General features: G+C 44.4%; 1 protein-coding gene across 8 annotated transcripts in view; it reads right to left on the bottom strand.

The window, feature by feature from the left end:
* carm1 (coactivator-associated arginine methyltransferase 1) overlaps positions 1–22,320 on the bottom strand; it is a 182,646-nt gene that overhangs the window by 63,117 nt on the left and 97,209 nt on the right. The window contains exon 13 of one of the 8 annotated variants that reach the window (XR_015846698.1): positions 16,491–16,665. The exons of the other annotated variants lie outside the window; for them this stretch is intronic. The gene's annotated coding sequence lies outside the window, so the exon portion shown is untranslated. The remainder of the gene's footprint in view (positions 1–16,490; positions 16,666–22,320) is intronic. 8 annotated transcript variants of the gene reach the window in all.

Raw genomic sequence — 22,320 nt, 5'->3', positions numbered from 1 at the left:
AAAGTTTTTCTGACCGACGCCAACCAGCGACTTCAATCCTCGACGCAAGCAGCGACTCCAACAACGACGCCGATCAGCGAACTCTGACAGCCACACCACCGACGCTGGTCAACGAGCGCCGACAGCGGCAACCACGATCAGCGACCTCAAGCCACATCGATCGACGACCTCGACCACGTCATGTTTGAGTTATGGAAATATTAGTAAACTTGTGAAACGAAGATCCTGAGTTGGAAGTTTTGTCGCGTCAGGCTAGTTATTATTCACCCGCTCCTACAGTGGCAAGTGAACCCGAAAGAGTTGCCACTACATTCAGGATTTGGGATCAGTTTCGGTGCTATTTCGATCGTCAGAAAGGCTCATTCTCTGCTCCGCTTGCCGCTAACCCCGCTTTTCAGCCATCCATGATAGATAAAGCTTTTATTCTTTGGTCCAATAGAGATCTCAAGAACTGTACATAATAATGCACCTTTGAACAACTTGTGACCAAATTTAATATACCTCGTAATCATATCTTTAGGTTCTGGCAGGTCCATAACTTTATCCAACTAGTGCGGGGCCTATACGATGGAATGATGGTCTCTGTCTGTATATGGTGCTTCTCGTTCACCATCATTCCCCATTGCCACCGGGGTCAATCAAGGATGTGTGCTCGCGCCGACACTCTTCTCACTCTACCTGGCAGCTGTTTTGCTACGTGTCAATACGTCTATCCCTCACCTTGGAGTGCGTATTAGATAGCGGAAGGATGGTGGTCTTTTTAACCTGCGACGTCTGAAAGCACGGTCGAAGACATCTGAAGTGAGTGTCTCAGAACTCCAGTACGCTGACGACTGCTGTGTCCCAGCCTCCTCTCCCGCTGACCAACCGGAGTCTACTGACGCCTTTGTGGAAGCATATGAGAGTGCAGGCCTGGAAGTCAATGTTGGAAAAACGAAAGTCCTGACACAATCCCATCCTGCCCACCCTCTGCATCCTTTTGACATATCCATCCACGGCGAGACAGTCGAACAGGTTCCCAGATTTTGCGATCTCGGGTCTATGATCAATTAGACCAATGATCCATGCGAAGATATAAACAACAGGATTCGCTCTGCCCATCAAGCCTTTGGTAAGCTCTATCACCGTGTGTTCTCACAACATGGTTTTTCAGCACAAACCAAGATTAATGTCTACAGAGCTGTTGTGATTCCAACCCTTACCTACGGGTCGGAGAGCTGGACTCTCTATCAGAAAAACATCAGGATCTTGGAGAGATTTCATCAGCAAAAGCTGCGGCAATCCTGGGAATTGACTGGAAAGCATGCATCATCAACAACGACGTTCTAACCCGTGCTGGCCTCCCAAGCGTGGAAGCGATCAGCTAAACAAAACAGCTGTGCTTCTTTGGGCATTTATGTCGCAGGAAAGACTCCTCCTTCCCCAAACAGACGTTATTTTGTGAACTAGCTCATGGCTCTAGACTGGTAGGGGGCCCAAAGAGACGGCTGAAAGACCAGTTCAAACAGCTACTCCTAAAGAGCAAGATTCCCGTGGACAACTGGGAGGCTCTGGCCGCGGGCCACGCAGAATGGAGAGGCACAATAGCCAATGGTGTCATGAAATTTGAAGAAGGCCGGGCACGAACAGCTTAAGAAAAGAGGTGACAAAGACATCAACGCCTCGTGTTACCCCATCCACCTCTGACAATTCCGTGTCCAGACTGTCCTCGACTAATCCACTCACACCTTGGACTCTACAGTCACCAACAGGCACACAGACGGATATATAAAAAGGGAAAGTAAACGAACAAATGTGGAGGACTGATCCTCGTTATACGAGGCTGCCATGATGATGATGATGACGATGATGCAGGTCCGCAGCTATGTTCAAAGCATAAGTACCTGTTTTCCGATCCTCCCGGATGAGACGGCAATAGACACATTTCTTACACATCTCACCTCTTTAAGAGGTAGTTTCTCAATATATCGACAGTTTAATACCTTGCGAAATGTCTCGTTGACTAATATTAAATCTCTATGGGAGCAGGAATTGTGTCAGGTTATATCAGATGAGCTGTGGGAAGCAGCACTTGGGAGAGTGCACTCGGCTTTGCTCTGTGCGTGACATGGTCTGTGCGTGACATGGTCTCATCCAATGTAAGATCGTTCACAGGGCACATTGGACAAAAGATAGCAGACCCGTGACGTCACTTTCGGCGTGACATATGTTCGTCCGCTTTCATCCACCGGGCGAGTAAACGCAACTATGGTTTCGTGCACCACCACATGCAACACTGGCACCATTCTCATGGAAAGACTGTCCCTGCTAGAGCGACGTGTCCGCCAGCTAGAGCAGAGTAATCTGGTAAGCGTAAATGTGGCGGACACGACTGTTAGCACGAGTTGTCGCCAACCTGCTAGTTCGGTTAGCATTGGCCGTAAACGGCTTGCTAATCGCGGTGAGCCTGTTAAGACACATAGCAGTTCCATTCCACCTCGGTCTCCTGGCTCCCGCACTTTAGTAATAGGTGACTCCATTACCCACAACATTATACAGCCACAGTAATGTGTGTTCCTGGGGCCAGAGCACCCGACATTGAAGCTAATCTTATGGAGCTAGCACGCAAGAGACCTAGACGCCAGCGCAGTGCAAACAACGCTAGCTATTCAGATATAGTGATACACGTCGGCTCCAATGACACTAGGATGAAGAAATCAGAGATCACAAAAACACAGCAAAGACTTGTGATCTCGACAGAAAGATGAGTCGGCATCGAGTAATTGTCTCTGGCCCCTTGCCTGCAAGAGGCAATGATGAGAGGTTTAGCAGATTATTCTCGCTAAATTGGTGGCCGGCTAGCTTTTGTAGTAAGCAGGGACTGCAGTTTATAACTGGCCTTCTTTCTGGGGCCGACCTGACCTGCTGAAGATGGACGGCCTTCACCCTAACTGGGAAGGCGCCATCACTCTTTCTAGAAACACAGATTATTGTTTGAGCCTTCCATGACTATTCATATTAGAGCAGGTCGGGTTGCAGGCGCATAGTGAGCCTGGAAGGAAGGGTATGGAGTCTGTAAGGCTAGAGCTAAATAGCGCTATGTTAGGCTTAGACAACACACATAGCTTTTCTTCTAGATTTGAGCGCTACACACCATACGCTGTTGCATCACATACTGATATAATTTCTACTGAGGTGGCAATACATGATGGGTTTAAGCATTCCTCCACGGTCGGTCTAATTGACGACGAGCCATTCTCTCACAATAATAGCACTCGAAAGCTGAAATAACTATCGTATTCCGACCGTCGGAATTTCTCGCCGTGTTTATAGTGGCTCAAGTTACAATCTGGGACCTAGGCAAGGCAATCTCCTTAATATTATGACCAGGAGTCCTGTCGCGCGGAATAACTTAGATAAACCTATTTTATTGAAACTCGTTTTTTTAAATATTAGATCGCTTTCATCGAAAGCCTTGTTAGTTAATGACCTTATTAAAGACCATAATCTTAACATGATTGGTCTTTGCGAGACCTGGTTAAAACCGAATCAGTTTTTACAGCTAAATGAGGCTTCGCCTCCAAACTTTGTGAGCTCGCATGTTGCGCGCCCTCAAAAGAAAGGCGGGGTGGAACCCTCATTTCCGAATCTAATCTAAAACTTAGTCCTCGTCCTAGCAATTCCTTTAAAACATTTGAAGTTCTCATAATGCGATCCACAGCCCCGTTGCCGTTTTATCTTGCCGTTCTTTAGCGTCCCCCGGGCTCTTACTCAAGCTTTTTAGATGAATTTTCTGAATTTGTGGCTGATTTGGTAACTCATGCGCATAATGTACTTATCATGGGCGACTTCAACATTCATACGAATCTCCCGTCGGAACCACTTACCGTGGCGTTTCAGACAATAATTGATATGTTTGGTTTCACGCAAATAATCGATGAAACAACGCATGCAAATCGTTACACGTTAGATTTGGTATTAACCCGAGGCTTAGCATCCTCACAAATAATTGTATTACCATATACTAGTGCTATATCTGACCATTACTTTTTCAAATTTGAAGTCTTGGCTCATTGCCATCGTTCTGACCATATTCAAACCGATAGCAGCCGCAATATTAGCTCCTCAACCATCGCTGCGCTCTCTGAGCTACTCCCTTCAGCAACCGCTTCGTTTCGTAATTATATTGGTACGATTGATGATCTCACAAACAACTTTAATGTCGCTCTGTTAAATGCGCTTGACTCCGTCGCACCTTTAAAAACTAAAACTCGTCCAAAGAGGCTTACTCCGTGGTTTACAGAGGAAACGCGCATACTGAAACGATCTTGTAGGAAGCTTGAGCGCAAATGGCGTGCGACCAAACTTGAGGTTTTCCGTCAGGCATGGTGCGATAGATGGTTCGGACCGGACCCATGACCAATCTATGATGCATTCTTTTCAGGGCGCATTCTCCAACGTTGACGCTGCAATTCTAGTTAATACGGAAAAGGCGTCACTGATTTGAGCCAATCAAATCTTTTCTTTACGATCCACTGCCAATTGCGCAGCAGACAGGAAGAGAGTGTTGCTGACAGTTTGCCGTGCTAAAATGTTAGCAAGATCGATGCGTGTTGTTTTAAATGAATGGACAGGGAAATTTAGTTGCGTTTTGGCTGCAGCAGATTCAAAACCAGTGTGCCTCATATGCTCCGAAACCGTCGCAACATTGTGAAGCGCCACTACGAAACAAAGCACCGCCCTTTTGTGCCAAGTTATCCGCTGAAGTTTGAGGTGAGCGCACGCAAAAACATCAAACTTTGTGTGCAGTGGAACAGATTTTTACATTTTCATTTACAGCCCAGCGGCATGCAAACGAATGTTCACTAAAAGTAAACTAAAACATTCAGTGATGGGGAAGTTGTGAAGGAGTGCTTAAATGCTGTTGCACAAACATTATTTAAAGGAAATTGATCAAATCCATGGTCATGTGGCATCGTAGGATTATATCTTGATGCCCAGTCGCAGCAGAAGAATAATTCTGATATGTCGACAACTTCTCTCGTTAGCCAACTGGCGTAGTTTATTTCAGCAACACACACGAACTGCTCTTCTCCAGAGCCAAAAGCAGAGAGAGAGAAATAAGGCTTGAACACCTGCCTAACATCGCATTGTCAGTTAGCGACAGCACCCCTTGTGGCAAATAAGCACATTACAGTAACAAGCAGTCATACAAAAACACTCAACACTCCCACTTATGAATGATTTGTATACTGTACAACTTTCACAAAGACATTAAAAAAAACAAATAACATGACATTTGAATGTCAAATATTTACATGCCAAACAGGACCCCTGTAAATTTCTTCAATTTAGATTTGGTAACAGGCTTGGTCATAACATCTGCTGCCATGTCATTTGTGGGACAGTAAACAAGTATCATCTTCTCGTCTTTTATAATGGATCTAATGAAATGATATTTGATGTCCACATGTTTACACCTCTGCCTGTACACAGGGTTCCTTGCAAGTGCGATAGCCCCTTGATTGTCCTCATGAATGATAGTTTTCGTGTACACATAGTCATCAATACCTTTTAACAGTTGTTCCAAATAAATACACTCCTGTATTGTTAGGGCTAAAGCCATGTATTCTGCCTCACAGGTAGATAGTGCTACTGTTTGTTGTTTCTTGGTCCTCCAGGAGACCAGTGCACTGTCTTTACACATGCTCACACAATACCCTGTGGTACTGCGTCTGTCAGTGGCGTCCGACGCCCAATCTGCATCACTGTAAGCTCGAATACCAAGACCTTCGCTGCTCTTTCTAAAACAGAGCTGTCTGTCGGTTGTACCTCTGAGATAACGCAAGACATGTTTGACCGTGATCCAGTTCTTATCTGTGGGTTCAGAAAAATGCTGCGATAGTCGGCTCACCACAAAACATAAATCAGGGCGTGTGCAGGTGGCCAAATATATGAGACTGCCAACCGCTTCTCTGTACATTTTCACGTCAGTCATTCTAGGCGCATCTTCAGTGTAGTCTAGTTTTTGTTCGCAGGGTGTTTCCCTTGTTCTACACATTTGCATGTCAAATCGGGTAAGGATCTTTTCCACATACTTTGTTTGTGACATATATACACAGCCTTCCGACTGGCTGAAGACCATGCCAAGGAAATGTTTTAATCTGCCTAGACAGGGGTGTCAAACTCCAGTCCTCGAGGGCCGGTGTCCTGCATGTTTTCCATCTCTTCCAGCTGCAACCCACCTGATTCAAATGAGCAGGATACTTATCAGGCTTCTTCAGAGCTTGCTGATGAGCTGATCATTTGAATCAGGTGGGTTGCAGCCGGGAGAGATTGAAAGCATGCAGGAAAGCGGCCCTCCAGGACTGGATCTTGACACCCCTGGCCTAGATCCTTCATTTTAAACTTGATGGAGAGCATGCTCTTCACTTGTTCTAATCCACTTGTGTTATTGGCTGCAATAATAAGGTCATCCACCCAGATAACAATTATCACTTTTCCTTCTACTTTCGATTCCTTTGTGTATACACAGTGGTCTGCTGGGTTCTGGATAAATTTGTTCTCGGTTAGGTATTTGTGAAGTAATAAATTCCAATTACGTCCAGATTGCTTTAGGCCGTAAATGGACTTCTCCAGCTTACACACTAGCCCATCTCTTCCTTTCTCATAACCCTCAGGTTGTTCCATGTATATTTCTCTATCAATGGGGGCGTGCAAATATGCAGTTTTAACGTCCATTTGGTGTAAGATTAAGTCATCCTGGGCAGCCTTTTGCATTACTACCCGTACACTAGTCAGATTCGCTGTCGGTGAGAATGTTTCACCATAGTCTATTCCTGCTCTCTGGCTATATCCCTTAGCCACAAACCTGGCCTTGTACATCTCACGTCCATCACTTTTTTACTTGATTGAATAGACCCACTTTCCTCCCACTGTATCCCGGCCTTCTGGCAATTTAGTCAAAGTAAAAGTTTGAATGTCCTCTAAGTACTTCATCTCCTCATCCATTGCTTTCTTCCATCTTTCTGACTCAGTTGATGTCATGGCCTCTTTAAAGTTTTGGGGAATATTACACATTACTCTGTAGCAGTAGTCTATACTCACAAGTGTACTGTCCTCCTCCTCACTGCTGTCTTGACTATAATCTTTTAGATAACCCGGTGGTCTATGCTCTCGAGTAGGATATCTCCCACTGCTTGGGACCTGTGGTGTCCCTTTAGGGGGCTTGTCATCATCGTCCTTCGGTAGTTTTGAACCACCAGTTTGTATGTCTGTGCTCACACTTGGTTGTGTGGTGTCTTTGACTTCACAACTCACTCTAGGTTCCAGTTCTAACTCATAAGTCTGCGTTTCGTCTTCACATGTTGTCCTGGTGACAAACTTTACCAGCCTATGCTTTTGTACTTTTCTGTTGCTGGGATAATAAACTAGAAAGGCTGGACTGCCTTTGTCGTGCCCCACAAAATGTCCTTTTTCGCATCTAGAGTCTAGTTTATCCCTGTCTTGTTGATAGGCATAGCATATTGACCCGAATTTGTGCATCCTAGATAAATTACACATTTTCCCTGTCATTGCTGTGTATGGTGTGGTGCCAGTATGCTTATTAAAACACCTATTTCTTGTAAATGCTGCCTCCTGAACAGCATAGTGCCAGAGGCTCTTTGGTAAGTTGCAGTCAATAAGATTACATCTGGCCATCTCAAAGAGAGTACGCCATTTCCTCTCTGCTACGCCATTCTGGTGTGGGGAATAAGGGCAGGAGCTTTCATGTCTAATCTTGTTCTTTCGTAGCAGTGTCTTAAAGTCTCCGTTTGTGAACTCTGTTCCATTGTCTGACCGTATGCACTTCACAGTGCCATAAGGTGCTACATCAGATATGAACTTCTCTGTAGCTTGAAGAGCATCACTCTTTGCTTTCAAAAAATAAACAAATACAGCCCCTGTATGCCAGGATGGCCGAGTGGTCTAAGGCGCCGCGTTCCGGACGCAGTCTCCCCAGGAGGCCTGGGTTCGAATCTCATGGCTGCCAGGATGGCCGAGTGGTCTAAGGCGCCGCGTTCAGGACCCAGTCTCCCCAGGAGGCCTGGGTGCGAATCTCAAATTTCCCCATTGTGGGACTAATAAAGGCATTATTATTATTTGTATACACATCTGTAAAAGATTGCACATACTTAAAACCATCAATGGATTTGTTGCTTATCGGACCAGCTAAATCTGTGTTCACCAGTTTTCGCGGTGTCTTTACGTTGTCAGTTGGAGTTCGGTTTCTCGTTTGGGTGAACTTCCCTTTTATGCATACATCACATTCTTTAACAGGCTTGTGTTTTGCACCACTAATGTGCATGCCAATTGTTACATTTTGCAATTTTAATATATCCTCATAGTTGCAGTGCCCCATTATCTCATGCCATGTCTGAATATCATGGCTGACTTTACACACATCGTTTTCATCACACGCTGTTTTCAAGTAGTACATTCTGTTATGCACATAAATGTCAAATGTTGTCCCATCAGGTGCCGTAAGAACGTCTTCACCTTCCTTGAAGAACACTTCGGCACCGTTAGCCGGAGCTGACTTCACAGAAAACAGTTCTTGAGGGAAGGATGGGATGTATAGGGCGTTCTTTAACGCGACTTTACACCGACGCCCCTTACTGTCGATTAAACATACCTGTGCATCTCCCTTGCCTCGTGCCAGCCCAAAAACACGTTTTCCATCTGCTAGTTCCATGCTGTGTTTCTCCGGCCTGAAATGGCTCACAAAGTTCTTAAACCGTCTTTAGTCATTCATAATGTGGGACGATGCACCTGTGTCCACAATCAGTACCGTTCGTTGCAATTGCTGTGTTGTCCAGCTGGTATCCTCAGTCTCCATCCTGAAGGAGTAATCCTCACCTCCAGTTGCTCTGCTGGCGTCATCATGTTGCATTTCATGGCTGCCACCGCCGTCATCTTCTCCGCCATCTTGGACGCGTGCGTAACGGGCGCTCTGTCCGCGCTTCTTCCGGCATGCTTGGTCTGCGTGTCCCGTGTGTTTACAGAAACTACACCAAACAGTCTTTGAGCAGTCATCTTTACGGTGACCCTTTTCGCCGCATCGCCAACACGCCAGCCCCGTCGGCGGTCCGCTTTTCTTCTTTTGCGCCGCCCGTGCTTTCATCACTCTCTCTCCCGCCTCCTCGGCGAGCGATCCTGTGTCTTCCGCTGCCTCGAAGTTCCGTAATTTGGCCTTGAACTCCCCCAGCGAAACGTCCGTTGAGCCGTGCGTCACCATTAACGTGAATGGCTTATATTTTTCCGGTAGCCCTCTCATAATCATTGCCATCATCAACCCTTCGCTCGGCGCTTCACCCGCGCGTCTCAGTGCCGTGATAATCTGTTCAGCTCTGATGATATATTCAGTCACAGTCTCTGTGTCCGCTTTCTTTAGCGCCGTCATCGTAATGTATAGGGAGACGATGCGGGGCCTACCTTTGCCGATATAGTGTTCTCGCAACACTCTGAGACTTTCCCGGCCCTTGTCTTTTGTGTCTCTGAATATGAGTCCTAAACTTGTGTTGTCGAGGAGTGGGGCCAGCGCACAATATGCGTCGGCATTCAGCTTGTCGTCCTGGGCCCTGGCTTCCTCTGTCAGCGGGCCGGTCGGCTCTTTCAAAATCGTCTCTTTCAAACCCACTCCGTGCATACAGCACAACATCCTCTCTTCCCAGAGCTCGTACTCATCTGCTCTCCCATCGAAGGTGGGCCACTTGCTCTTGCTTCTGTTCGCCATGGCTTGTGTGTTCGTAGCTCCGCTTTACTGTCCGTTAGCCTAGCTTTAGCTTCCCGCGGTAATCCCGCCGCTAAACTAGCTATACCTTGCAGCTAACTCGCTACCGTTGCTTCACCGTGCTAACGTGCACTTCGTTACTGCATTCAGAATCTATTCTCGCGACTCTGGGCCCATAACCTGATAAAATCCATGGTCATGTGGCATCATAGGATTATATCTTGATGCCCAGTCGCAGCAGAAGAATAATTCTGATATGTAGACAACTTCTCTCGTGAGTCAACTGCCGTAGTTTATTTCTGCAACACACACGAACTGCTCTTCTCCAGAGCCAAAAGCAGAGAGAGAGAAATAAGGCTTGAACACCTGCCTAACATCGCATCGTCTGTTAGTGACAGCACCCCTTGTGGCAAATAAGCACATTACAGTAACAAGCAGTCATACAATAACACTCAACAGAAATAAAGCCCAGATGTGTGAAATAATCTACCAAATCCCAATGGCCCTGACTCCTTTCCAACCCAGATGTAAGTCACTGGCAGGGCAGTCACAAACTCATTTTTATCAGTGAGAGAAGTTAAAAAAATATTCAAAAGGAAAGGTGGTGTCAAAGCTCATTTTGATTTCGTTTTTCATGAGGACAGCCATTTTCTTGATTATGTACTGAACATGTTGACCTGTTTTCCTTGGATAATTAGGCTTTCCGTTTTTTTAGGCTGATAACTCTTTGATTTCAGGAAAAAAAGGTAAAAGATTTTACTCAATGCTTAGCACTTGATATATTTCTGCAGGAGATATTTTACTGTTTTTTTCCGGAAGTGGCACCCTTAAGTTCCTGGAGCCACATTTTCGTGAATGTGAAAACGCCTTATATTTGTTTGACTGACAAAGGTGTTTAATGGGAACATTGCTAAATATGTAGTGCTCTGTTGAAAATGAAATAAATCTTGAAACTATATAAAAACGTGAACATAGGCTAAACATTAAGGGAAGTTGGACTTTGGTTTGGACCTTTTAATTGGAAAGAATTTTAGTCGTGGACCTCTGTGACTTTTAATTGAATACCTCTGATACCGTAGCAATGCTAACGCAACAGCAACCAAATCTCGGATAACTTTTCCTATTCAGCTCACGATTTCATGCAATTCTTTACTCAAAAGATTGAGTGTATTCGTGAGGAGATTAAAGACACTGTTCTTAAAATTCCATTTACATATACATATATTTATCTCTTGAAAGCCTAACAAAATTGTTTAGTGCGGCAAAACCGACAACTTGTGTGCTCAATCCGCTTCCTGGCAAACTAATTAAAGAACTGTTTACGACCCTCGGACCGTCTGTTTTAAATATAATTAATCTATCACTTACCATGGGTATAGTACCAGCAGCTTTTTGGACCGCCGTTATCCAACCGCTACTTAAGCAACCAAACCTCGACCCAGAGATTCTCAACAACTATAGGCCGGTTTCAAATCTTCCGTTTATTGCAAAAATTCTTGAAAAAGTCGTAGCGCAACAACTTAATGAATATATAACTGCTAATAATTAATTTGAACTTTTCCAATCGGGTTTTTGAGCCGACCACTCTTCTGAGATGGCCCTTGCTAAAGTTACTAATGATCTTCTCATAGCTATGGATGCCGACACCTCATCAATATTACTCTTACTCTATCTTAGCGCTGCTTTTGACACCGTTGATCATAACATATTATTAAAACGCCTTGAAACGTGTGTTGGCATTTCAGGTTCAGCGCTTTCTTGGTTTAATTCGTATCTGTCGGAGAGGACGCACCGTGTAATTCATGGCAATGTGACTTCTGATCTTTGTAAGATCACATGTGGAGTTCCGCAGGGATCGGTACTTGGCCCTCTATTGTTTAGCATCTCTACATGCTACCGCTTGGTGATATTATACGGAAATATAACAGTTTACATTGTTATGCAGATGATATGCAATTATACATGCCGTTAGATATAACGAATCCGCGTGATTGCTATAAATTAGAGGCATGCCTTGCCGAAATGAAACAATGGATGTCTTTCAATTTTTTGCATCTTAACTCAGATAAAACCAAGATGCTGATCATTGGACCAGCACGTCATCGGTACCTTTTCAAAGACACCACTCTGAGTTTCGATAAATGTAATATTGCCCAAAAGGATTCAACAAAAAATCTCGGTGTAATATTTGACGCAACTATGTCGTTTCAAATGCACATTAAAAATATTACTAGAACTGTGATTTTTCATCTGCGTAACATTGCTAAAATTCGCCCAATTCTATCAACTTGTGACGCAGAAATCATAATCTATGCGTTTGTAACGTCTCGCCTCGACTATTGTAACGTTTTGCTCTCAGGTCTCCCCATGTCTAGTATTAAAAGTCTGCAGTTAGTTCAAAATGCAGCAGCTAGACTCTTGACTAGGACGAGAAAATTTGATCATTGTTAGAATAATATTTAGAGGTTATTATACATTTGCCATGACGCAGCTTTATTTCAATGCATGGTGCGCATGACATGTTGCAAATTAGTGGAGTGGACTATGCTTGAGTGTTTACAGTCAGAGTGGAGATACAGGAGGACACCTTTACTGCAGGGAAGTGTCTGCAATTGGCAGGGCGGTGGCACTTCTTCAGAAGTGAGGATGAAGTAAACAACATCGTGATGAGGCCTGATAGTAGAAGTTGGCATCGAAGTCTGAAGCAAACAACATCGTGCTGGGTCCTGATAGAAGATGTTGACGTCAAAGTCAGTTGCGACCCATGGCGGCACGCCAATGATAAACCGGACTAAACCAGCTTTTGAGAAGACGGACTGTACCACCCTTGAGTGTAATCTGATTTCTCGAAGTGTAATCTGATTCCTCGATGTTATAAAAGGGAATGTGTGAAAAACATCGAGGAACAGAAGGGAGATGAAGTTGCCAAATAAACTTTATTAACCTCTCTGTATCCACTTGAGCTGAGTGCCACTCTTCTTTCAGCTATGAACCCTATATGTCAAATTGGCGAACCTGACAATCATATTACCCCAATACTAGCCAATTTGCATTGGCTTCCGGTCCACTTGAGATGTGTGTTTAAAGTTCTGCTACTTACCTATAAAATATTGCACGGCTGAGCACCTTCCTATCTCGTTGACCTCGTGGTACCATTATGTTCCGTCCCAAAACCTTCGCTCACAAAATGCTGGTCTTTTAGTGATCCCGCGAGCCAAAAATAAGTCCGCAGGTTCTAGAGCGTTCTCTATTCGGGCACCAATGCTTTGGAATGCACTACCCTCAGGTATTAGAGGCGCCACCTCAGTAGAAATGTTCAAAACACTATTAAAGACGCATTTATACTCTTGTGCATTTAGTGGAACTATTTGTTGGCCTGTTTACTGCCACTTTTTTCTCTTTTCTGCCCCCTTTTCCCCCGGCTGTGGGATTAGGTGACGGTGACCCACTAGGAAGTTTAAGGCATTGACCAACTGGGCATGCACCTGTTCCAGTGATGTCGTCTTCCTGCAGCGCGTCATTTGATCAATTTATGTATATACTTTAGCATCTAATTTAATTATTTGTTGGCCTGTCTACTGCCGCTTCTTCTCTTTTCTGCCCCCTCTTCCCCTGCTTGGGAATTAGGTGATGGTGACCTGCTATGAAGATTACGGCACTGACCAACCGGGGAGGGACCTGCTCTGCCGAAGTCGTCTTCATGCAGCGCCTCTTCTGATTTCCTTATATTTCAGCACTTCGTTGAACTACTTGCTGGCCTGTTTACTATTTCCGTTCTGTTTTTTTTCTGTTCCCAGTTCCACGGCTTGGGAATTAGGTGATGGTGAATCACTTGGAAGTGGCTGTTCTGAATTTACACCAACTGACTAGTTCAAGATCGAAGGCTCATCCTCGGATATGCTGCCATGGAGATTACGGCCCTGGATGAGGACCCACTCCACTGAAGTCATCTTCCTGCAGCACTTCATTTAATTGACTCTCACAATATCTCATCTAACGTAGTATAGCATCATTGTATGTGTCAAATGTTGCCCACTTGGCATCCAAAGCAGCCTGGTCATCCTGGAAGGGGGATTCCCCATTTCTGGTCCCTTCTCAAGGTTTCTCACTTTTCCCCCAATGGGGTTTAGAGTTTTTCCTTGCCCTCCTGGGGGTTAGGTTCAGTGGATGTCGATTGTGGTTATGCAAAGCCCTTTGAGACTGTCTGTGATTAAGGGCTATACAAATAAAATTGACTTGAATAGGCTGGTAAGGTCTACTCAGGGGTGCTGGAAAGGAGTCGCGGTTCGCAGCCGAGTTTTAAGTGTTGGGGATGAAGATCAGCAGCTCCAAATCTGTGGCCATGGTTCTTTGCCCCAAGTGGAGTTGTCCAACTATCTTGGGGTCTTGTTCTTGAGTGAGGGGATAATGGAGCGTAAGCTCGACAGGTGGATCGGTGAAGCGTCTGCTGTAATGCCGACCCTGTATCAGTCTGTCGTGGTGAAGAAGGAGCTGAGCCAAAAGGCGAAGCTCTTGATTTACTGGTCTATTTATGTTCCTACCCACACCTATGGTCACGAGCTGTGTGTCGTGACTGAAAGAACAAGATCTCTCATACAAGCGGCCAAAATGAGCTTCCTCCGCAGGGTGTCCGGGCGCTCCCTTTGAGATAGGGTGAGAAGCTTGGCTATCCGAGAGGGACTCACAGTCGAGTCGCAGCTTCTCCACATTGAGAGGAGCCAGATGAGGTGGCTTAGGCATCTGATTTGGCTGCCTCCTGGATGCCTTCTGGTGAGGTGTTCTGGGCATGTCCCACCAGCAGAAGGGCCCGAGGACGACAAAGGACATGCTGGAGAACCTATGTCTCCCGGCTGACCTGGTAAAGCCTGGGGATCCCTCTGGAAGAGCTGGAAGACATGGAGAGGGAAGGGCTTCCCTGCTGAAGCTGCTTCCACCGCAACCTGACCCCAGAAAAGTGGCGTATAATGGATGGACATTGGCGAACTGTGCGTTGCCATGGCCACATTTTCACGAAAGAAAATATATATTTCAAAATCATGAAGGCCTAAATACTCTTCCAAGCAAATATGAGGAATATCTAATTAACCTGACAGCAAAGAATTAAATATTTATTTTGCTACATTTTATTTCTGTTCTAGTTTATATTTATTGATGAACTAAGAGTGTGCAACTGCCTAGCAGAAGGAATTTCAAACCATTCCAATCAAATTAAGTTTTTTTTGTTTTTGTATTTTTTTTAGGAATACACTAAGAACAAAATTACAAATATAAGAAATCTATCATCACGATACAATGGCTGCTTAGCATTTATTTATGAGAAGTAAAACTTTTTTATACAAAGCAACATAACGCCAGCCCTTTGCAACTCAAAACAACTGTGCTAACTTGTTTTTGCCGGCAGACGGCCCCATACATTAGCTGGAAAGCTACTGTTTGGGAGAAGAAAAGCTATTTGCAAATATATTTGCAACGGTTTTCGAGCCCTGAAAAAATTTTCGAAGATGCAAGGACATACTGTTCAATGAGATATTCCCCTGAGACTACTCAATCATGGCTATCTCTGACTAAAATGTTCAATCAGGCAGTGTCATTTACTATCATTGATTAGATTAGATAAGATTTCAAATAAATGTGTGGACATGGCTGATGTCATTTTAGATTTTCCTTTCTTCAATTTATTTTTTAAATGTCTATGTGATTATTTTAGAGTTGTCAAGTGATTAAAAACTTTAATCAAGTTAATCATTTGTCTAATGTGGGATTAATTATGATTAATCACATTTCAATTGGGCTGAAATTACTTACTTTTGACTGAAAATATCTTGAGATAAAAGGTATGGTGCTTGAATGGAGGAATACCTAACAAAAAAGATTTTTAAACATTTATTTAAACAGCTCAATTTATATAATTCTGTAAAAATAAAGTGTCTTTTTAACAATGCAGAGCTTGAACTGATTATAGGGCCTCAAAATTAAATAAAAAAATTAACGCGACTGGAAATGTGTCTAAAGTTGTGCTTGGTATTGCCCACAAACTGCCAACTTAAGGAGGAGACAGTGACATACAGTAAACAATGGGCAGTGTTTAAAAAGCAAATGTGAACTCGTCAGTTAAATTTAACATTTCACACAAACAAATGCAGCATTTGTAATAATTGACCTGAATATGGTCAATGGCCAAATTGTCTCCTAATATACAAAATTAATTGTCCTTTATCACACACTTACAAAAAAAATACTCAAAAGCGTGTGTAAAGGTGTTCTGAAACATGGCTCAATTCAGAGAGTTAATTACTATTTTTCTTTTAACCAGCTGCTCAGGCAGACTAGCTTGTTGACAACAGAGCGGATAGTTTCTTTTGAACAATGTGCGCCGCCAAAAAAAACAGTCTCTCCCAGGGTACTGTTGTAGCAGGCGTGGGTGGCCAGTTTACTGTGGGCACCACTGAGTGCAGACCACCACTGCAGTGGGCATGAGTCAATGCTCGCACTGGGCTCTGCCTTGTATCTGTCCAGTTTTGTCACTAGAATGTGCCTCCTCATCAGAATCAGATTCTGACCCCATAAGTAAGAGAACAATCTTTTTTTTTGGTGGCGCGAGTTCTACATCTTCACATCAGAGCTGTGATGCGGGTTTGTCGGCTTCCAGCATCTCACAAAGCTTCTGTCACACATTTTTTCTCTCTGCTTTGGTTAGGCATCTAAGATCCTTGAATTGGTGGTCTAGGGCAGTTTATACCTTTAACCATGTTTGTGTTCTCCTTTGTTGAGGTCCTCGTTGAATGCAGCTTTGAAGCGTGCAATGTAGGCAGTGTCAATATCTGTACTCCATTGTTCGCACGAGATGGCATAGTGCAGGCAGGACCACAGAGCACGACACATATTTCTCACCTCCAAATAGTTCTGAAATATACCTTCAAATGCACATAAAAAACTGATTATATAGACATTTCTTAATGACAAACATCTATTCGGTGGACAGGCAAAAAATAATTGTTAACTTATAATTATGATACGACAATCACATTAGAGAATATGAATTCAGAGAGAATTTAGAAATCAACTTTCCTGCAAGGCTTCAGCAGTGTCACCAACTTTGCAATCCGGTCATATTCACTTGTGGTTGGCAAAATTGTGCCTCTGCTGGGCCGGGGTTGCATTCAGGGGGTCTTTGTTGCGTCGGACACGTTTTATAATTTCTAGTGATGAATTCCAGCAAGTGGTACAAGCGGCTCTTCTGTAAGTCCATGGTGAGCTTGCTGAATTTTTAGCTCTCCTGTATTAGCGGGTCCATGTTTAAGATGTCTGACTATTTTACAGCACTTGGCTAAAGCACAGTCAAACCCGAGGGACACCGAGATAACCCAGTGTATCATGTGTGCCACACACAGCAGGTGCTCGAATGGTAGACTCTTGGGTGCTGCCATCATATTTCGAGCACTATCTGTTCCTATAGTGGTAATTTTGTCTGGTATTCCCCACTCCTTTGCAATATCCAGAAACTGACAAGCACATGCGTGGGAAAGATGTCTTTCACCTGTTTTCACAAAACATAGAGCAAATGAGTGGAGCCGCCAGATATCATCAATCAGGTGTGCCATTACATCGATATAGTTATGGTTGCTTACTGATGTCCAACGGTGTCCTGTCAGTGCAACAAACGTAGCATTGGTCAGCTTCTCCACCCTTGTTGCCTTTTCTTTTTCGTAAAGTTCGTGAATACTTGTGAATAGTTGCTCTCGAAGGTGCTCAATATAGTGGGTTGCCTATGGCTACCTTTATGATATCCCAAAATCCCTCGTCTTCGACAATGTTGACGGTTAAACAGTCTCGAGCAACCCATGTAGCGATAGTATTATTCAATCTACTTGTTGTCCTTTTGTTGACTAGTCCGAGTTAACACTGCATCAGTTTAGCGTGACCGTGGGTTGTTTCCACGGGCTGTTTGCTAATGCTAGCAAAGATGTGCATTGCCCGAAGATGAGACTTTACAATACAACTTTATTAATATAGGCTGGTTGTGCTTCAATAGAACGACAGTTCATCGTAGCAAAATCTACACGTTACTTTAGTTTTATCCAGACTTCCATTAGGTAGCTTTTTAAAATGGGTCATTCTCCTCACCCTTTGTGTGTGGCTGCATTTGGCTCTGCAATTCAAATAAAAATTTGGGCAGGGAGACTATGGGATTAAGTTGGGTTTAAACTTAATTTAAATAACTATATTTTTATTTTCATGCGTCAATATTTCCAGATTAATCACGGCAGTTAACGCGTTATTGTTGACAGGCCTAATTATTATTATCATCATTATTATTATTACTAATATTATTATTGTTTATTATTCTGCCTGCTTTAATTGTAGTTACAAATGTTTTTGTCGGCAGAGGACTCTATACAATGGTTGCTTTGCACTCGTATGTTACGGTAGCCGAGAAAGGTCACAACAGTTGCAAAAGCCACAACACAACAACATTGAACTACACGCTATTGCAAAAGCACAACCGAAATGCAAAAGCCACAACACAAAAACATTGAACTGCAGTGCTATTGCAAAAGCAACAACAAAACTGAAGTGCCAAGGCAACAGTAGTGAACGAAACTCACAAGGTGTTAGCAGCCAGTCTGAGCAGTCAAGGCCAGACTTCAAGTATTAATTCATTAATTCATCATATAAGCGCATGGCCAGGACCTGGAAATGGCCAGAGAGTGAGTGGGTGTGCTGACTCATGCCATTGTTGACTGGAAAGGCATTGGAGGCCTATACCGCAATGGATGAATAAGGGCCTGCTGCTACCACACCCTAAAAGCAGCACGGCTGAAAAAGTTTGATATCTCTTCAGAGACTTACCGGTAGCAGTTCAGATCCACTACCCCCCCCAAGTGAGAACCCCACCTCGACCTACCACCGCTTGAAAGGGCTCCACCGATGCTGGAGTCGACCAGACAGCGAAGTAAGGAGGAAGTCTGAGAGGTGATTTTCTTGGAGCAGCTAATTTGTGTTCTTACAGCAGAGCTGAGGAGCTGAGTGAAGGAGCATGAGACAACAGAGGGACTCCGTGCTGTCAAGATGGCCTTGCAATACCTCAATGCACGCAGTGGAGGACCACATACACGAACTGACAGCACACACCGACCAGCTAATCCTCCACCTCAGCATAGAGCGCACTAGAGATAGCCAAACCAGAGGTTACCAGGCAGCTCCAACACAGCCCCAAACCAACAAGGAATCTGTAAGGACTTTCTTTGTTTCTACTGTCAGCAACCAGGCCACAAGGCTTCAGAGTGCCCTGTTCGAAAAACTAAATTAGCTGGTGCCTGCTACGTTCCCCTCCAGGAGGGTGGAACTAAGCAAAAGCAACTACAACGTGTCAAGACACTGACTATTCTGGACTAACAAGTGAATGCATTACTAGACAGTGGCAGCTTTGTGTCATTAATTAGACAGGATATTGTGCCAGTAACTTGTGAGAGCTATGCAAAACAGGAAGACATAATATGTGTACATGGGGATAAGCACACTTTTCCCACAGCTGAGCTCAGTGTATCCATTGATGAGCAGCCATATTTGTTGACTGTTGGGGTGGTTGATAAACTTGCTAGTTCTCCTGGACTTTCTGCAAGAAAAACCTCCACTACAATCTGTGAGCAAAAAGACTGCGAATTTATCATGTCCAGTAATTACCAGAGCTCAGGCGAAAGCCGGTGTTAAATGAACCCCAGACCTTAGTCGTGATCTGTGTTACTGTGATACCCTAAGGCCTGGTAAAGAGTATCCCTGTGTTCAACTACTCCCAGATTTTGACTTCTGTTGGACTGTGGCGCAATGGGGCCCAGGAAGTCACCAACACCGCTTTGAAAAACAGTTAATTTTTGCAGAGCCTCAACCAGAAGAATGCGGTCAATTCCAGAAAATGTGTCTGTACATCAGAGGGAGGATGAGTCATTAAAACCTTTATTTGTTAAGGTGAATGAGGGGATAATGGTAGGTTGTGTAGGGAAGGAGCAATTTGGGATTGAGAATGGGGTCTTGTATGCTACTTATAAATAAAACAAACGACTTGTCCCTGCAATCAGTAGGTCACTTATCATGCACCTAGCATCCAAACTTGAATTGTCAGGACACCTCTGTCGCAATAAAACATATTTGTATCTGTTCCCGTTTTTACTGGCCCTCCATGTACACAGACATCCAACATTTTTGTGCCACATGCAAAACATGCCCAAAAACCTGCTGTGATCAAGCATTTTTGCAGGCGCTCCTGATAATCTCAACTCCATTCCGTAGGATTGCTATGGACACAGTGGGTGCTTTGACAAAAAGCAGTGGCGGACATGAATATAACCTCGTAGTGTTTGCGAAGGCATTTCCTGTGCGCACAATCAGCGCTCCTGCAGTACTCCGTGCCTTGGCGCACCTCTTCTCCAGAGTGGGAACACCGGATGAAATTCTAACAGAGCAGGGAACCAATTTCACTTCCAGCTTAATGTAACTGTTTAACCAACAACTGGGCATCTCCGCCATCAAAACCACTCTATACCACCCACAGACAGATGCACGAGTGGAAAGGTTCAATCAAACCTTAAAGAAGATGCTACAGAAATTTGTGGATGATACTGGAAAAGACTAGGACCGGTGGCTAACATTTTTGTCATTGCCTATAGTGAAGCTCCTCAAGAGGTTTATCTCACTTTGAACTATTGTATGTTTGGGAGGTTCAAGGGCCTGCTCCGAAAGGCCTGGGAAGCACCTTCCAACACATCAATTAACCGGAGGGAGGTGCGATGTGTGCTGGAAATTAGGGAGAGACTGGCCAGGTACCAGGCAGAAGTCAACCTGCAGGAGGCGCAGAAAAGCCAAAAGACCTGTTATGACAAACAAGCTTGCCACCGGGAGTTTAAACCAGTACCCAAGATGGGTACAGAGACCTATGAGATTTTCCATCTAGAAAAGAAAGAGTAACAATCAACAGACTTCCCCAAGTGGAGGAGTTTAAGTATCTAGGGGTCTTGTTCACGAGTGAGGGGAGGATAAAGCGTGAGATCGACAGCCGGATCGGTCCGTTGCGGTGAATAAAGAGTTAAGACGAAAGGTGAAGCTCTCGATTTGACTCAATTCCGTGTCCGAAAGAACAAGATCTCGCATTCAAGCAGCCGAATTGAGTTTCCTCCGCAGGGTGTCCTGGCTCTCCCTTAGAGATAGGGTAAGAAGCTCTGTCATCTGGGAGAGACTTAGAGTCAAGCCACTGCTCCTCCACGTTCAGAGAAGCCAGATGAGGAGGCTCGGGCATCTGATTAGGGTGCCTCCTGGAGGCCTCGCTGGTGAGGTGTTCTGGGCATGACCAACAGGCATGAGGCCCCGAGGACGACCCAGACAAGTTGAAGGGAAGTTCTTGACTACGACAGATACACTGGCACATCTGAAACCCAATCAAGTGACGTATTATAATCAGAATGCCCTTTATTCTCATTAGACTCAGTGTACAATGAGATCGGAGAGCTCCCCTCTCCAGTGCAAAGATGAATAATAAAAATAGATTAATAATAAATGGAAAAATAAAAACAAAACAGACAAAGTGCACTGGGTACCACATTATGGTGCACCATTAATACAATAATATAATATCTTAATTTTCAAGACAGTACCTTCTCTTTTTTCTGGCAGCCAGAACACATCATTCGTCTAAAAGAAGGACGGCCAATTCCTTAACGCCCCTTCCGAGTTCCTCAAAACTTGCTGGAGAGACTGGCTAAAGAGGTGGAGCAAATGCTGAAACTAGGAGTCATTGAGCCTTCCAATTGTGAGTGGTGCAGTCTGGAGGTTATCATCTCCAAGAAAGATGGTTCCCTCCGGATCTGTATTGACTTGCGGAAGCTCAATGCTACGTCCAATTCTGACGCTGATCCAATGCCTAGGATTGAAGACTTGCTAGATAAGAATGGATCATCTAAATTTATCAAAACACTTGCCCTGTGCAAAGGCTACTGGCAAGTACCTCTGGAGGAGTCAAGTCATCCTTACACAGTGTTCCGAACGCCAGCTTGACGTTTTCAATTCGCTGTCATGCCATTTGGCCTGCAAGGAGCACCAGCCACCTTCCAAAGACTGATGGACACTGTGCTACTGGGATCTGACAAGCTCAGCACAGCCTACCTTGATGATGATGTGATTTACAGCAAAACCTGGGAAGAACATCTCCAACGCTTGTCTGTGGTGCTGGGGAAACTCAAGAAGGTTGTAATAACATTTAATCCCTCCAAGTGTGAATGGGCCAGACAGGGGACAAGGTACCTGGGTTAGCAGTTGGAACTAGGGGAGGTGCATCATCAAATGGATAAAGTGGTTGCTATCTGAGAACTCTCCTCGACCATCGGGCATCAGGCGGGCAAGACAAATGTTGCAGACTATCTGTCAAGAATGCCACACATTGTCAATCTTGACAAACTATCTGTCAAGATTGCTGCACATCGTCAATGTCCAGGAGGAGGAGAAAGATGTGACGGAGCGGCTCGGTCAATAAGGACTGGGCAACATAGATACGGTGACGCTAGTGCGCACCACGCATACAA

This window comes from Idiotropiscis lumnitzeri, chromosome 15 (assembly GCF_059441095.1).
Source record: "Idiotropiscis lumnitzeri isolate Australia: NSW breed Sydney's pygmy pipehorse chromosome 15, RoL_Ilum_1.0, whole genome shotgun sequence".
NCBI classification, from domain to species: domain Eukaryota; kingdom Metazoa; phylum Chordata; class Actinopteri; order Syngnathiformes; family Syngnathidae; genus Idiotropiscis; species Idiotropiscis lumnitzeri.
Note: the sequence above shows the minus strand (reverse complement) of the source record. Positions and strands in the feature narration are given on the sequence as shown.